Consider the following 14,772-nt stretch of genomic DNA (forward strand, 5'->3'; position numbering starts at 1 on the left):
TTGACGAACCTATGAAAGCGACAGTAACGAGGATTTTCCATGGCCTCTTCAGTTGGTTCTTTCTTGACATATGGTAGTTTGATTGCGCCGTATTGAACCCAGGCATCTAGAAGTTCAATAACCTCTTTAATGAAGCAGGGAAAATCGGGTGCCTCTGGATCAGCTTCTGTGTGTTGAGCAGGAACTTGCGTATTACCCTTCTTCTGCGCCTTTGAAGGAGTTGAGGAATTATGTTTGCGATGCGGCTCGGCCTTTCATTTGCTCCCTTCCGCAACAACATTTATGGAAGGTTGGAGGTTATACTGTTTGTTGATTAAACGTCTTCTACCTCAATTCTCTCGTGGTTATTCAGCTTCTGTAGTCTTAGCCCTCTCTAACAAAGCAGGTTCAGTAGTTGATGATCTCTTGGCCGCTTCATGAAGTTCTGAGAAAGTATGGAACCTGAGATTTTCCAATAAGGCTCTGTAGACTGGAATCATTCCATTGATGCACAAGTTCATGAGTTGTTGTTCAGTGATGTTTGGATCATGGCAATCCAAAGCTTGAACTCTGAACCTTTTCACATAATCGTTAGGATGCTCGTTGCTCCTTTGAAACATCCTCCCGAAGTCAGAGAGGGTGATTTGATCTGAAACGAATAAATACTTTTTGTAGAAATCATTAACCACTTCTACCCAACTTTTGATGCTTCCTGGTGCGATGTTGTTGTACCAGGTATATGCCCTGCTTTTCAGAGACTTTGAGAATTCCTTCAGACGAACAGTATGATTATGTTCATGTTCTCCCAGTGCTTCCAGAATTCGAGAAATATGTTCTCGAGCATTGCCTGTTCCGTCATAAAGTGTGAAGGTTGGGGAGGTGTAACCTTTTGGCAGAGGAATCCTTTGTGTAGCAGCAGGGTATAGAGGTTGGTGACGGTGGACAGAAGGCATTTTTTCTTTTCCACGATCCTCCAAAAGGCGTTCCAGGTCTTCACGAGTGATGAAGCTGGATGGATCTTTCGCTGATGGATTGTCTGCCACATCGGGAACTTCCTCATCGTCCACTACATGGATCGTAGTGACCTCAGGATCAGCGTCTGAGAACGTTTCTTTAGATTTTCCTTTATCTCGAGTTTTCTCTGACATCTTATATGTAAGAGTCTTGAGATACTTGAATAGTTACTTCTGAGTAGCAGCCATGTCAGTCTGATTTTTGGCAAGAGTTTTTTGCACCTTCATGAGATCACCTATGGTAGGAGGATTTTTTATGATTTCTTCAGGATACCGGCCGAAGAGTGGATTGTTGATGGCTCCGGTGCCGTCACTTGCAAGGGTGACCACTGGAGCACTACTGCTCGAAGGGGCAGTAGTGGCAGGTTGCGCCGGAGGAGTGGTGTTGGCAGTACCACTAGAGCTTGAAATATTAGAGCCGGTTGTTGAATCCGGGTTGGTAACTGAACCAAACCTAAGACCAACCATCTTTGTGAGAAGTGAAATTGCAACCGAGAGAATGGTCTCCTACTGTGGCCGCCAATCTGTAGATGGGGCAAAACGAGTTGCTGGTTTTTACGGAATTGAGGAGACGACCGTACGGAGGAAACTTCTTGAACCGAGCGAACTGTCAAACCTCACACAGATGCATTGCAAGAAGGGAGTTCTTTGAATTCGAGAGATAAATTTGTAGTACTCCGGCCTAAACCAAGACAATGGCTGTTCCAGAGTAAATTCGGTCACAAGAGAGGATGGGTCGATCTGTAGGAGGGAAGCTGAGAAATGTATGAGATCAATGGTGATCGAAGATTGTAGGTGTGTTGTGTATTCTGAAAATAAGATAAGTTCTGAATGATTGAATTTTCTCAGACGTTGAGTTGTTAATCTCGTGTTGTCTGTTTGACGTGAGATTGTCTTGTTCTTCAATCATGATTAAGAGATTTATTTATATCGCTAGAATTGTATACACCATGAGTGTGACAGTTGATGGGATCAAAGTGTGGAGAAATGGAAATCTTGTGTTAAAACCAGTTGCTCAACGTGCAGAGAATTGATCGATTTTCCATCCACTACTTTGTTAACTCCTTCAACTGATTGCACGACTTGCTCATATTCTCATCGTGTGTATGAACACACGTGGCCTAGACCGCCAGACCAAAACCCTAGTTATATCCCCCAATGTGACACAATTGATGTCTCGTAATTGTGGAGTCTGCAAGGCAGACGTGTATTTAGTTAGTCAGTTACTGACTTCATGACTTCATGGGACGATGAATCCATGTATTGCTGAATTGAACATGATATGCAAGTATTCTGAAATTCATGAATTGAACATGTCTGTTGAGACATAGGTATAATTTTCAAGTATAGTTAAGGTGCGAAAATCTTGCGCATTCGATGAATTGTTAAATATTGAGAGTTGAACCAATATTCCTTGGTTTGAGCAAATATTGCTCATCTGAGCAAATATTGCTCGTTTAATGAATAATTGGTAGCGTGACCAGATAAAATATTAAATTAAGATACTGGCATCTGGACTGAGTATAATTAATAAAATGTTGATCATGAGATCAATGTAAAATTATTAGCGTTTGAATCTGGGATTATGAACCTTGGACTCGAAACCTTAATTTGATCAATTGATGGTTTATTGAGAATTAACCATGGAATGAAGGAGGGACCGGCTACATGGGATGATGAATCGATCATGTAGCGCCCAGATGCTCAAGTGAGCAAAATACCAAAGTCTCTTGAAGACATTGATGAAAGAATGATTAAATGTTGGTTTAATCATTTATTAAAATAACGTTCGTCTAGCCTTAGGTGATGAAACCTAATTAATCATGACGGGATGAGAGACCGACCAAGGGGTCATGAAACCGGCCCTGGGTGGTCACAGGATTGAATGTCGACCATTTTATGAAGTTCCAAAATTATTTGGAAGAGTTTGAACCTAATATGAACAAATTAGGTCAAATGATGAAAATATGTGGGACCGGACTCTTGCAAGCCAGAGATCCAACCTTGGTAGGTCAAAGTAATATGCTCGCGTCACTGAAGTGTTCGTGTCTCAGTCCTGAGAACTTTGATATTTTCTGATGTGCGTTTGAGCAATCATTTGGGAAATACGAAGAAGTCAGGGATTTTTGCTGAAACTGAGAAAAACTTTATGAGATGAAGAAAAATAATAATAAAATGAAGGAATCATGAAGTGCGGGATCGGCTATGGCCAAGGCATGGCTGGCCGGCCAATAAGCCCGGTCCCACAACATTTTTCCTAATTTTATTATATTTTTTATGATTTTATGAAAATATCATGAAACCAAAGAGTTTGTTGAAATAAAGGAATTTTCCTTGAAGTGAAAGAGTTTCCATGAGATGAAGGAAAATAATATTATAATAATAATAATAAAATAAGGGCGTGTGGGACCGGCTTGGGCATGGTCGGCCGGCTAGGGCTCGGTCCCGTGAGTTTTCCCTAATTTTATGTATTATTTCCATGATTTGAAGGAATTTTCATAATTTGAAGGAAATACCATGAAATCAAGGAATTTCATGGGATCAAGGAAACATAAAAATAATAATAATAAAATAAACGGCGTGTGGGACCGGCTAGGGCCCGGTCCCACGGGTTTCCCTGATGTTATATTATTTTTTCATGGTTTGAAGGAAATACCATGAGATTAAGGAGTTTTCATGAGATTAGGGAAATAATAATTGAATAATGAGGAATCATGAGGTGTGGGACCGGCCATGACTAGGGCATAGCCGTCCGGCTAGTAGACACGGTCCCACGACACCTTTCCCAATTTTATATTATTTCTTTGATGCAAGGGAAACACCATAGGACTGAGGAGTTTCCTTAAAACGAAGGATATTTGTTCAAATGAAGGGATTTTCATCAGATCAAGGAAAATAATAAAAATATGACAAAATATAAAATTGGGCGTGGGACTGGTCACGGCACGACCGTCCAGCCAGTGGGCCCAGTCCCCTAGCACCTTGGTTAATATTTTATTATTTATTATTTTCTTTCCTATTTGCATAGGTTCATCATCCCGTCACGTTTTGAGATGCTCGTTCGTGCGTTCAGGTGCTCGTTAGTGCATTATTGTTGAGCACACTTGCATCATTTGGGTCGGGGTTTACTCGAAGATAGATCAGATGCCCGTACGCTGAATATTTATTACTAACCCATGGAGCTCTGTTGAAAAAACCATGAATTGAAGTAACGAAATATTATGAAAAACATTGAATATTTTTCAAGGATTCACTGAATGAATCTAATGATTTATGAATAATTAATTGATGGCTCTATACTAGTACAATCGTCTAGGAGCATTAATTATTCAGGAGTTGAGTGATAAGAGCTTGTTGAAGCGTCATATTTCTTTTATATAGTCAGGGAAAACATTGTTACATCCTGAAGACGTTATTTCTCTGTACTTGCAGGCAAGCTGTCTAGGAGCCGTCTAATCTTTCAATTTTATATAAAAGTAATTACTGAAATTGCTCAATATTCATGAGATTTGATGTTGCCTCAGCTGAGAGACTACATATCTGCATATACTCTGAGAGACATTATTTTCAGTCAGAGATTTGATGAGAGACATGAGCCTCAATACTTATCTGATTGTTGGATCATAAGTACATATAATCATGGGTTTATGATTTTACCCCTTGTCGAAAATCCACCATCTACATTAAGCCCCCTGCTTAGTGAGGAACAGTCATGTTCCTCAGTCAGCATCAAATGGTGATTTTCCGATTACAAACAATATAAGCAATTGAACTTAGTCGTAAGTTAAGACGTTACCGGATTTTTGATAGTACGAGCAAACCACGACTTGAATGAAGATCCCAGTGGCATGATGGAGCATCGTCTAATGAGAATAAATTGGTGTTGAACCGCTGATTTTAATGACGGGACCTTGGTCGTTTTAGGATTCACGGGCCGTGCCCGATGAGGAAATCCTTGTGGAATTAGGTTTTGGAAATAAAATTTGATATAAAAGGAATTAATCTTTTTTTTTAATTTTTTATTTCACCTACACAACCGACCACCACCTTCATCTCTTCATCCTCCTCACGTCAACAGCATGGGAAGGATTTTTCGCCGGAGCTCCACCGTCGTCAGTCGCTGTCGATCGCCCGTCCGACCAACTTTCGGCCACCGACCAGGTAAGCCCTTTTTCTTTTCTTTTTTTTGCTTGCTGATTTCATGAGTTGTTCATACTTTTATCTTGTTTAAATTACATACATGTGCATATATGACTGTGAGTTTTGTTGAAAACCTTTGTTTTAGAGAACGTATGTTTGTTCGATCGTTAGTTTAAGAAACTAGTAATAATCCCTGACTTAGGAGAGATTTTTATAATATATAGATCTGTGTCCAGTGATAAAATTTTGTGTATGAGCTTTCATGAGAACCAAAACTTTATCTTAAAAGATGCGAGCTTTCACAAAATCGAAATAAACCCTCGTTTCGAAGATGAAGGATAGTACGAAGGAGAGAGATTTTTTTTTATAAAACCATGACATGTTCATGGATTATTTTTTTTGACGAAACTGTGGAATATCCACGAACTTTATTTTCGTGAGCCTTGCTCACATCAATTTTTTTTTTTTTACGTGAGTTAATCATGTTTTATATATATACGTAAATATATGTATTATTTTCTTTAAAAACCAAAACTTGAGTTTTGTGTAATCTTTAGAAGTAAACAATTATTTATGATGAAATAATGTTTTAGTTTTCATAATTCCATGGTGAATGTTGGCACAGTAGAAATATTCATGATTTTATGAAAATCTGAGTTTTGCTCGTCTTTTGAAGGTTCAAAGAAACAAGCAAGCTTTGAAGTGTTAACTCTTGCATTACCATCACTACTGTTAGTGGAATCGTAAGAAGGTAAGAGTTGAGAATTACCATTTTGTAGATGCTTGCATGAGCATTTTTCAAATTACTCCATTCCATTGACGTTTGCATCTTGCATGAGTGATATACTGAAGCGGAACTTTGTGTGTATGTTGCATCTACTTTGCAAGGATGTCTGATTCCCAAGCCAATGATGCCTCTAGAAATGATACACGTGTGGATAATGATGCCTCCAGGGAGGATTCATTCATAGAAAATGATGCTTCTAAGGATGATTCATGCATGGATGAGACTTCCGTTGGTGAAGATGAGACCCCTGGAATTAAGAACGTTCCGAACATAGAGGATGCATTCTTCGTGGATCAAGGGCCTGAAAAGCATCTCAAAACTCCAGCATTTCGTCTGCTGGAGTTTGTAAGTTTGCAAACTAGTAAACCAGTCACCTTAGGTACGCGTACCCGTACGCGTACTCACGGAAGTTTTCGAATCGAAAATTTTTGCTGAGTTTGTAAACTCAAATTCGGTAGCTAAGGTACGCATACCCGTACGCGTACTTAAGCTGGTGATATCTCAAATCGTAAGTTCATGAACTTAAAACAATAAATTATAAGGAATGTAATCTTTGCAAACCGTGGATATATCGTTCATGAATTGATTCAAGTGGATCAAACCAATTTTGTTTCAATTGTGTCTATAAATAAATACCTAAGCAATTGAACAACTCCTCAACTAGTTCTTATGATTCATTTGAACTACTTATGAGAAAGATGAATACGGTTAATATGAAAGTGCTCATATGGCTAACCATTGGTTAACTATTTGTGAACCAACTAAGTGTACACGTTTAGGTACGGTTACTCAAACCTAAATGAATATATTTCATTTGTGTGTGTGACAAGCTAAGTTTCTATCTAACGGTTGAAAGATATTATCTTGGTTGAATCAGGTTTTTCATCTAACGGTGAATATTGAATGCTTTGTTACCAAGGTAACTTAGATTGCAAACCATGATTTGAAAACTATATAAAAGAGACATCTAGCATCTGGAAAAACTAATACCCACACCTCCTGTGTGATACTAGTTGGTTTTCTAGAGTCGATTATCCTTTAACCTTAGGTTTCTTCTCGAGACCCTGTAGGTTAACGACTGAAAGACTTCATAGGGATTGTGAAGCCAGACGAAACTACTATTCTTGTAGTTGAGCGATCCGATCTTACCATTTTCTATCGTACGAGTTCAATTGAATAATTGGCTTGAGATTATATCTCCGATAGGGCAAGATAAAAAGAAATCACAAACATCTTCGTCTCATCGTTTGTGATTCCACAATATCTAGTTTCGCTACCATACGATTTAGATTATTCTGAGGTGATTGATAATACTAGGTTGTTCTTCGGGAATATAAGTCTGGTTTATAAATTAGTTCATGTGCACCTTGATTTATCAAAAGACGTAAAAAAAACTCTTGGGTATTTCTGTGGGAGACAGATTTATTCAATTCTATAGACTTTTCTGTGTGAGACAGATTTGTTTATCAAGTCTTCGACTTTGGGTCGTAGCAACTCTTAGTTGTGGGTGAGATAAGCTAAGGGAATCAAGTGCGTAGTATTCTGCTAGGATCAGAGACGTAAGGAGCGCAATTGTACCTTGAATCAGTGTGAGATCGATTAGGGTTCAACTACAGTCCAGACCGAAGTTAGTTTGTAGTAGGCTAGTGTCTGTAGCAGCTTAATACAGTGTGATGTTCAATCTGGACTAGGACCCGGGGTTTTTATGCATTTGCGGTTTCCTCGTTAATAAAACTTCTGGTGTCTGTGTTATTTCTATTCCGTATTATATTTTGTTATATAATTGAAATATCACAGGTTGTCCGTTGTATCGATCAATTATGAAATCCAACCTTTGGTTGTTGATTGGAAATTGATTGATCCTTGGATATTGGTCTTTGGTACCATCCAAGTTTTTACCCTTGTATTTGATAAAGACTCGCAAATTTCTATCTGCTTGAGTAAAGATCATATCAAGAGATTGAGTTATTAACTCATCGATATACTTTTCTCTTGATTGAGTCTGACTGTCTAGTTAATTCTCTAGAAAGTACATTGGAGTTACTCCATACAAATTTCTAATCGAAATATTGGGTGAGGTTGTTGTACCCCCGCATTTTCAATTGGTATCAGAGCAGGCAAACACGTTCAAGACCTCAAAAGTCTGTGTTTGTAGCGATCTGACTCTATGGAAAGAGGTGTTATCTCAATTAACGTACCACCAGTCTTCGATGGCTCTAATTACTTATGGTGGAAATTTCTATGCGAGCTTTTTTTCAAGCGCGTGATTTTCAATCATGGGTATATGTTGTTAATGGCTATGATGCTCCCGTTATTGCAGTAGGTAACGTTAGTGTTCCAAAAAATATTGGCGAATACGATGTTGCTGATATGCTTGTTGCAAAGAAAAACTCCGACGGTTTGAATGCCATCATACATGCCATTACCCCAAATCTTCATCACCATGTGTGAAACTGCACTAGGTCTAAAGATGCGTGGGATATCTTGGAAACCGTATTCGAAGGTAATACCAGTGAAAAGGAAGCTAGGCTTCAAAACCTTAATTCTGATTGGGAAAACCTTCGTATGGCAGATGAAGATTCATTTGATGAGTTTAATCACAAAGTGTCTTAAATTGTTAATGCATCTTTTGCATTGGGTAAGACTATTCTTGAAAAGGACATTGTGATGAAAATTCTAAGATCTCTGCCATCTAGATACGACTCTAAGAAGCATGCCATCGTTGAGGGAAATAACCTGGATAATCTTTCCATAAATACGCTGGTTAGGAAGCTTAAGATCTTTGATCACGAGCATTCATCCAAATCTAAGGATGTTGCGTTTAAAGCACTAAAAAGACACAAAATTACTTGATAAAATTATAAATGTGTATATCTATGGAGAAGATCATTCTGAGACAGATTCATCATATGAAGATCTTAACAAATCGGTCTCGATGATCACAAGACAGTTTAGAGATCTTCTGTTGAAGAGAAGTAAACGGTTCTCCAGAGATAAGGCAAAAGCATCAGTCAAACCTCATAATCGTATTCCTCCTAAAAATGGGAAACATATGAAACTGATGACGAGGATATGCCTCAGTGCTTTAAGTGTAAAGGTTTTGGTCATTTTGCTAACGAGTGCCCAAACCGTAGAAAATACACTGGGAACAAAGGTCTTGCTGCGATACTTAATGAGATGTCTGACAATTATGATTCTGATGAAGACAAAAAATCAATTGTTGCTCTTCTATGTGAAAATATTTATTTTTATAATTGTAGCAATACATACATCAATCTTGATAATCTTTTAGAAGAGAACCCAATCAAGATGGAAGAATCAATTGACCCTTCTTTTAGAAACTCTATGTTTAATGCTTCAGGATCTACTTTTGCCTAGGAGCTTGCACTTCACAAGCGCCTGAATCATATTATGCGTTGACATGCTCCTATTGTTCTCTTAAGGGTCACGAATTTTCAAAGTGTTTCAAGTATAAACACAAGATGAGATATGTCAACAAGCTTCAACGAAGAGCATATCGTCTTGCCACCAAGCTTAAACTCGCGGAGAAAATAGTTGAGGTATGTAAGATCTTATCTTCATCGAAGAAATCAGTTTCCAAGAACAAAAAAAGACCATTAGAGAAGAAAGTATGGTCAAATCGTTTTGATAGACAGAGGTCTGTGGATCCCTCCCTCGAGGAACATGGTGGACAAATTGTTGTTCACCGCAACACAACTTGATTGTGTTGATTTGTAAATTTTGTCTCATGTGCCTGATCAAAAGACACAAGATTTTGTACCTCTCAGGATTTAGGAAAAATTTTTTTTTCTTCTTTTCTTAGTTTTTAGGAATTCCCTGTCTATCATTAAAAGAGGGTTATTGTCGACAATTCTACTCTTTGGAGGGTTGTGAGTTGGACGTGTACGAACCTGTTTAAAGGTTTCAAAACCCTACATTCCTTTTTCCTTCTCTGATATTCTTTATATCTTAAGACTGCTTGTTGAGGTTTGATTGTGAACTCCTCTCACAAAACCGTGCTTTCATGGATACTCCCACTACACCAAATTCTGGGATCCGTAACAGAAATGAGCCGTTACTAAAATGGGTTGTAACGGCTCTTGCCTGTTCAAAAGGGGGTGTTACACTTTTTGTAACGGCAATGGGGCCGGTACGAATTTGGTTGTAACGGCTCTCGTAACAGATGACGGCCGTTACTAATTTGGCACGTGATAATAGCTCACGGCCGTTACGAGTTTTTTGTAACAGTGCTGTCGTAACGTACTCAAGCCGTTACTATGTAGCAAATTGTAACAGCTTAAAGCCGTTACTTCGTGGCAATTTGAAACAGTTAAATCCGTTACGAACTTTTAACAAAAAAATTACTGCCAGTCAACCTTGACCAGGTCAAGACTGACCGGCAGTTCATTTTCTGCCGGAAATGAGCCGGAATATCAATTATCCTGCACACACCATTCAATCCATTCATCATCCACAATCAACAGTAACTTCTTCAATCAATTCAAATATCATTCAATCAATTCATATAACATTCAATCAATTCATATCAAAAAGGAACAAAATTCTTCCAAGTACAAATTTTTGTTGTTGTTAAGTATCAAATTCCAAGGGAATACATAAAAATTTACTAAGTTCCTAAGTTCAGTCAAAAAAAGGCAGTTGCCCACCTTGATGATCCTCTCTGCAATGTCGAATTTCCCATTCAAACTCTAAGCAGTTCTAGCATCTTCAAGACGAAAAAACCGAACCCTTTGCACTGTCCAGTCTCCTGGTCAAGAGGCACCAGCTCCACAACCCGAATGGTTCAAACACCTGGAAAAAACAATATCACCTAAAATAAGATCAAGTTTGGACATCAGACATCTTAGCTATTACACAACAGAGCACATGCTAATCCTTACAAAAAAAGGAATGTTATTAGAGAGCCATCGAAAGAAACCAAAACATAATGAAAAGAAAAAAATAAAGAACCTTGTCCAAGGAGCAGGTTCATTTATCATGAGAGTACTTGAGTAGCACAACTGTGTTAATACTTCAACTTTTAAAGAAGATAATTCTATGACGTGCGTTTAGAAACATACAAGAGAACCACCATGCAGAGCAATTGAGGCAAAGTACAATGGGTACTAAGGGATGGGGCAAAGAACACCATCTTTCTCTGAGCTGATCAATAATTGCATCATCATATGAACCTGAGATGCAAACAAGGAAACAATTATCAGATTTTCTGTCACTCCGATTTTTTAAATACATTTAGTAGAGATAAGATTGTGTATTAACTGCAGGGCTTGCACCATCAGTGAGAAAGGAAAGAGGAATGACTGTTTCTCTGGCATCTCTTGAGCATGGCATGCAGAAAGTCATCCATGGTTACTTGTATACTCTCCTCATCCAATGTCTTAGTAAGATCTTCTAGGCTTAGTTGCCTGTTCAAGGCATATGATATGACACTTTTAACAACACCTTCAAGTTCTACACCACTGAAGTTCTTCGTCCAAGCAGCTGCATCCAAAAAATAAATATGTCAAATTACAAGACAAGAGTCAGATAACTGACACATTTTTACTCTTAGTAAAATGCTCTCGATCATCCAATATCAAGATCACATTATAAACATCCTTAAATCTCTCCCCAAATTTTAGAGGAGGCATCATTAGAGCATTCATATTAGCATCATGACCACCAAAACTGAATGGTTTCTGCAATTGAACAAATTAGTATCTTTAGAGAGAAACCAATCAACAATAAGTCATATGGAAACAAATACATATTTAATTGATTAATCTCAACATGTATATTACTCCTTTACACATACAGAAGATGAGCAAGCTTTTAAGGCTAAACTACTCGGTGTTGAATCAACGCGGCATGAATAATCTGGAACACGTGTTACACCTGCACAAGAATATCTCGTTTGACTATTTCCACCTAAGCAGGAGTCTAATTGACCGTAAAGTGGCAGCTACAGCCATATGAATCTTTTAGTAGATAAGAGTTTTTTACTTCATTAGAACTATGATGGAAACATACCCATATCTTCAACAATGGAGGATGGACGGGTAACCTTTCCCATGGTATGCCTACACTCTGAGAGCAACTCATCCAATCTTCCATTCTACAAAATGAAAGATAAGAAATCAAAACGTTTAGAGGGTGTTCAGGTAACAACTTGAGCACTCAGACAAACACTAAACTTAAGTACAAAAAATAGGTATTTGTCTATAAGAAAAAAATGACGTTTAGCGTAGGTTTGAAAGAATATTAGAACATGGATAAGAAAAAGACACAAACAAAACGTCCTAGGCAGTCGAGACAGATGATCCAGCAAATCCAGCATCCAAAATTCCAAATCCTACATGGATGACCAAAATAATCCTTAGAATAAAGTTTGCCTTCTTGAAAACTTCGTCTATAGCAATTGATTTCTCTTGACTACTTGAATCCCATGTAACTTCTTCATCAGACAAATTACTATGACCAAATTCTAAACCCGATGCATCTGGGACATTTTTGGATGTTCCCAAACCATCGCAATCAACCGAACATCTAGACTAAGTGATGGTTTTTGATAGGCACTCGCGATCAGATAACACCAATACGTTATTACATACATAATCGACGTCCTTGACAGTCCACTGGCCTCAGCGGCATCAATAAGTTCTTGTTTCTTCATGAATTGAGTACCTGTTCCATCTGAAGTTCGTCTGAGACATACGAAAAATCATTCAAAGAAACCATTGTTACACAAGTTTACACAGAACAAACAACCAAATAAACATAAGAATATCAAATAAAATGAGACCTTTGATACTTACTCATAAAGGGTAATCAATAGTGCATAAGCCACAGAATTCTTTTGTGGTAAAAAAAGCCTTTTTCCTTTACTTTTCTTCCCTAAAGTTTTACACTACAAACCATATAAACAATTTCCTCTTAAAGGTCCAAGCGAATTTGAGAAGTATCTCCATCTCCGAATCTCTGTGCAAATAAAATCACATGCATTTAGTCTACATATAGCAGGAACTAAGATATTTCACCAACCAATCCCTAATGTAACAGAACACATGAGAAACCAAGGATAAGCATGATCTTAGGGAAGACATTGCAAATCGGTAAATTATTTTCATAAGCATGAGCTAAAGAAATCCTCAACCAACAAAAATAAAATCACCAGCCAATTCCTTGATGCTTCATCGATAAGTAACCTCCCCAATTCAGCCATTGCATTATCTATTTTTTTACCCTATTGCTCGATTTCTCCTCGAGTTTCTAATCCTCATACATAGTCCTCTGCGCCTTTGTCTTTTTCTGAATTAGGTGACACCTAATTACCAAAGCAGTTATAAATGTGAATGCATCAAAATAATGTAAACATGGATTAACAGTTATAAACATAGTTACCCTCATTATAAACTTGAAGACCATCTGTTTGTTGAGTGGTTAGGATCAGCAGCAAACAGGATCATCAGAGAAGCCGAAGAAGCAGCACTCATAGCAAATGGCCATAAACAACATAGCTTTGGACCAGTTCTTCAAAGTTCAAATCCTGAGGAGCAACAACACACCCTGAAATCATAAAATAGACACCCATGTTAGAAAAACAAACTTAAAATAAGTTCATACTTACAAACCCAAAAATAGAAATTAACATAAACCAAAATCAGTTCATACTTCCAAACCCTAAAATAAAAATTAAAACAATATATCAAAATAGAAATTAACATATTCAGAGATTATATTATCAAATTTAGCAAATGAAACCCAAAATCGATTAACATATTCACGGATTAAGATGAAAAAACCCAAAATCGAATCTAAGAGAAAACCCTAAAATCAGACGATGAAAAAAAAAACCTTAAAATCAGACGATAAACACACATACCCAGTTTGTTAATCAATTCAGCTGAGAGGTTTTTGTGATGATTGAGGTTTTTATGATGATATGGTTTAATGAAAAAGAAGAGAGGCTGAGAGAAGAAGAGAAGAGAAGAGAGAGGCTGAGAGCGAAGAGAGAAAAATGAAAAATGAAAATTCGATCTGCTTTCATTATGGCATACCCATATCACGCATGTGAATCGCACACGCATGGTAGGAAATATCCTGTAGTGTTTTTAAATTTGGGAGGAAACACAATGGTACGCGTGTGAATGGCACACTCACAAACTCCAGGTGTTACGATCCTGGTGTGACCAAGTGTATGACTGGCACGCCTAAAAAAATTCGTAACGGCTTAACCCTGTTACGAATTTTTTGTAACGGGCATTTGTAACCGGATATTCGTAACGGACCATAAGCCGTTACGAGTTCCTGTTACGATTCTAGGAATTTGGTATAGTGTCCAAGCACCTTGTCTTCTGATGGGAAAGATATCAATATGATTTTTAAGCCATCAATCACTAAGGAAAAAGAGAAGTCTCTATTGTCTCCAACTTTAAAAAGAAAAAGAAGGAATGTGAGGATGCCAGGAGTTGTTCCTTCAAACTCTCAAAAGTTTTCTGATGTTCTCGAAGAGTTGAAGCTGGCAAGAAAAGAGATTCAATAAGTAAAGGCTTGTGTTTTAAGATCATTGGAAATTCAGAAGGCCCTGGTTCGACATCATCAGCCAAGAAGTTTTATGATTTTAACTCCTATCTTCATGAACCATATGTACCAATGGTTGTTGACGACAAGGAGTTCGGGGACGATAAAGAATTCTTCAAAGGTCTTAATGTCTAGTAAATCTTCTTATGAGAATTTTATTCTTGTTTTGTTTAGAAGAATAACTAGAGTTTGGAATAGCCATTATTGTGAGTACACATAGATATGTCCAAGGATCTCATCTTCATGTTTTTAGGTTTATTTGTTTAAATTCTA

At 37.7% G+C, this 14,772-nt stretch overlaps 1 long non-coding RNA gene across 10 annotated transcripts; it reads right to left on the reverse strand.

Annotated features, from left to right (window-relative positions):
- Positions 1-10,439: 10,439 nt before the first annotated feature.
- LOC113298852 lies at positions 10,440-13,936 on the reverse strand. Of its 10 annotated transcripts, none has more exons than XR_003334426.1 (9): positions 13,802-13,936; positions 13,321-13,485; positions 13,091-13,243; positions 12,735-12,897; positions 12,531-12,623; positions 11,950-12,034; positions 11,200-11,421; positions 11,001-11,111; positions 10,440-10,731 (listed from the first exon to the last, which is right to left on the reverse strand). It is a non-coding gene; the product is annotated as an uncharacterized LOC113298852 (long non-coding RNA). The 10 variants fall into 10 exon arrangements; XR_003334425.1 differs by having other exon boundaries at positions 11,200-11,814; XR_003334423.1 differs by having other exon boundaries at positions 11,200-11,814; positions 11,950-12,271.
- Between the last annotated feature and the right edge of the window lie 836 nt (positions 13,937-14,772).

The sequence above is a fragment of the Papaver somniferum genome, chromosome 7 (genome assembly GCF_003573695.1).
Source record: "Papaver somniferum cultivar HN1 chromosome 7, ASM357369v1, whole genome shotgun sequence".
Taxonomy (NCBI): domain Eukaryota; kingdom Viridiplantae; phylum Streptophyta; class Magnoliopsida; order Ranunculales; family Papaveraceae; genus Papaver; species Papaver somniferum.